Raw genomic sequence first — 3,407 nt, 5'->3', positions numbered from 1 at the left:
AATGTACAGACGTACATATATATTACACATGTATATACATATTTTTCCATTGCAGGCTCTGGGAACTCTAACTTGAATTTATTTTCCTTAAGGACAGTGAGCTTCACGTTCACAAATGGTAAAAGAGTTGCCCGAACAGTGTGCTCAAATTCCATCAATGGCAAAAATACTGGCCCCAGTTCCAAGTCAATGATTTAATATTTGTTTTGGAAATTGTTATGTTTATTCAGTTCCATACTGACCATTATAAAAAACATCAGTGTAGAATTTTTTACAGCTCTTCAGACATCCTTCCCTTACCCCCACAGTGCTTATCTGAGCAATATATTATTTCTTGTACATTTTTTATTGTAAAAATATTGTACAGAGGGGTCACAGTTACATGAGCACAGTAATGAGTACATTTCCTGAGCATTGTTGCCTCCTCCTTTTTTTCCCCCCCTTCCTTCCCATATCCACGACAACCTTTCCCTGTCAAGGTCAGTGACTTTATTTATTTCTGGCTTGGCATGGGGTTTGAAATCAAGAAGTGGCAACTCTGCACCTTCCCTCATATTGGTATAGATTTACCAAGACACTGAGTTCAAATCCCAGTCTAGGAAAGAAAACTGGTAGAAATTCCAATCCAAGGAGCTTTATTTTTTTATTGTTAATTAATTAATTAATTTTGCCAACCACAGGGCTTGATCTCAGGTCATGGCAACTCTGCCTCAGCTTCGATCTCCCTAGGCTGGAGTTCAGCTTCAGGACCCATAGCGAATCCTGGGACCCTAGGCCCAGAGGGCTTGCAGGAAGAAAAAAAGTGGGACAGCACAAAAAGTGGTGAACTGCAGAGGGCTGGAGGCTTTTACAATTTTTTTCTTTTTACGGTGACCATCTGGATCTGAATGACACGGTTGCAAAGTGGACCTGACCTGCCATTGCTGATGGCTGGCAGGCTGTCAGGGAAGCCATAAACCAACAGGTCAACATAGGCCCTGGGTTCAAATCCTGATCCTTACACCTACCAATTGCAGGAGATCACAAAAGACTTGTTCCTATGCATAAGAATACCGATTGAAAGAGTAGTTCATGCATTTGTCTACTCTAAAATTGGATGCAATAATCCTAGGATGCTGATTGATCTTAATTAATAGTTTATTGAGCATGAAAAGAATAATGTTATTTCAATATCGATATAATAAATACCTAAGAGTTGGAAGGAACGTAGCAGATGCCATTCAATCATAGATAGACGGCACTGGCATTCTTTACCAATATATATATTTATTTCTATACCACCATTTGCCTATCCATGTATTGCTGTTTTGGCCAAACTTGGGGCTTGATCTCAGCGCCTGGGAGCCACCTGACTGCTTCATTGGCTAGAGGCTGTTGTGCTCCTACTCACCCATTCATGAATTGGGCCTGCTAGACCCTGAGTTCAGATCCCATCACTGCCAAAAAATTTAATCTTGGAATAAGAAGCCTAGTGTGACACATGTTTTCCTTTTCTGGGAGAGTCCTGGGTGTGAGGCATGATGGAGAACACATCTACAAATCTAGATGCTATGTGACAGGAGGTAAACAATGTAGTAAATGGTATAGGTGTCATCAGAATCAATAAAATAATTGATAAATAAAAATAAAACATGAAATAAAATGAACAACCACACCAAGCATACTATGTACTGAACATCTGTATGGAAGTATAAATCCTACCACACCAAACACGATATGTCCTGAACATCTGTATGGAAGTATAAATCTTATCTTTAAAATGTATTTAAGGAGTATGTTTTCCATGCCTGAGGCTTGAATTCAGCCCCTCTATGAGAAGGCAATGGCTGGAAATCCTGAGATACTGGTTTCTGGACCAGGAAAAGTCATAGAATGGCATTGATCTCATCCTTGAATGAGTAGTTCGTGCATGATATAAGTAGGAAATGGTAGGCAAGACTCATGTGGTATCGCTTATTTGTAAAGAAGTGTTGATTAAGTGTGGCAATAATCATCACAGTCATGAAACGGAGGCATCTGGAAAGATCCAAGAATCAGTAAACACATTGGAGATTGGATTTTATCACAGGTTACCATCTCTCCTAATCTATACAAATATGTACTTATTTGCTTACTACCTTCAACTTATGAATGGATGACTGCTGTGTGCCCACCCCTGGCGCCACACTTGGGGGCTCCATCTCAGGTACTGGGAAAGGCCTTGCTCCTTAGTGGCTCACAGGCTGGTGTGCTCACATGGACCTATACGTCAATGGGGCCTGGTAGGTCCCGAGTTCAGATCCCAGCCCTGCCAAAAAATTCATCCTGATGTCAGAAGCCAATCGTTGCATCTGTTTTCCAGTGCAAGTCCTGGGTGTCAGCTAGGATGGAGAATGCATGGGCCACCCTGTGGCCATGGGAATAGATTGTTATCCATGTCAGCCCAGTTATACCTGTCATCATATACTCAAGAAAATATATAAAACTTTCATGAATACCATACAAAACAGAATAACTACACTAAATGCACAATGCAGTCCGCACACAGATGAATGTACATCCTATGTTTAAATGATGCATTCAGGACTATTTTGATCTCCCTGGGGCTCAATCTCTGTTCCTGGGAATGACCCAGCTCGTTAGTGGCTAACAGGCTGGTGTGCTCATATGTACTCATTGGGCAGTTGGGCCTCCTAGGCCCAAAGTTTGAATCCCAGCACTTCCAAAAATTCACCCGGATGTGAGAAGCCAGTTGTTGCACCTGTTTTCCTGTGCTATACAAGTACTGGGTCTCAGCTAGGATGGAGAATGCATAGGCAACTGTATGCTCATGGGAATAGGTTGTCATCTAGGTCACCATAGTTATATCTGTTATCCTATGCTCAAGAAAATACACAACACATCAATGAATAAGACACAAAATAAAGAGAATGACTACACAGAACACAAGATGCTGCCCACCCATGTATATAAACATAGATCATCTCTTTAAATGATGAATTTATGACTATATTGGCCCCAACCAGGGCTCTGTCTCAGGTCCTGGGAATGGCCTAGCTCCTTAGTGTCTTACAGGCTGGTGTGTTCCCCATGATTCATTTACCAATTGGGTCTGCTAGGCCTTGAGTTCCAATCCCAGAACTGCCAAAAGATTCACCTTGATGTGAGAAGCCAATCAATCCACCTGTTTTCCTGTCTTGTGAAAGTCCTGGGTATCAGCGAGGATGGAGAATTCTACATAGGCAACTCTATAGCCATGGGAATAAGTTGTCATTCATGTCAGCACAGTTATAGCAATCACCATATTCAATAAAATACACAATATATCCATGAATAAGATACAAAATAAAAAGAATAACTATACTGAATGCAAGATGCATAACACAACTGTAGGTAAAGAGAGATCCTATGTTTTAAAAAGGTGGGCT

Source organism: Dipodomys spectabilis, unplaced genomic scaffold (genome assembly GCF_019054845.1).
Source record: "Dipodomys spectabilis isolate Male_0828 unplaced genomic scaffold, ASM1905484v1 ptg000121l, whole genome shotgun sequence".
Taxonomy (NCBI): domain Eukaryota; kingdom Metazoa; phylum Chordata; class Mammalia; order Rodentia; family Heteromyidae; genus Dipodomys; species Dipodomys spectabilis.
Note: the sequence above shows the minus strand (reverse complement) of the source record.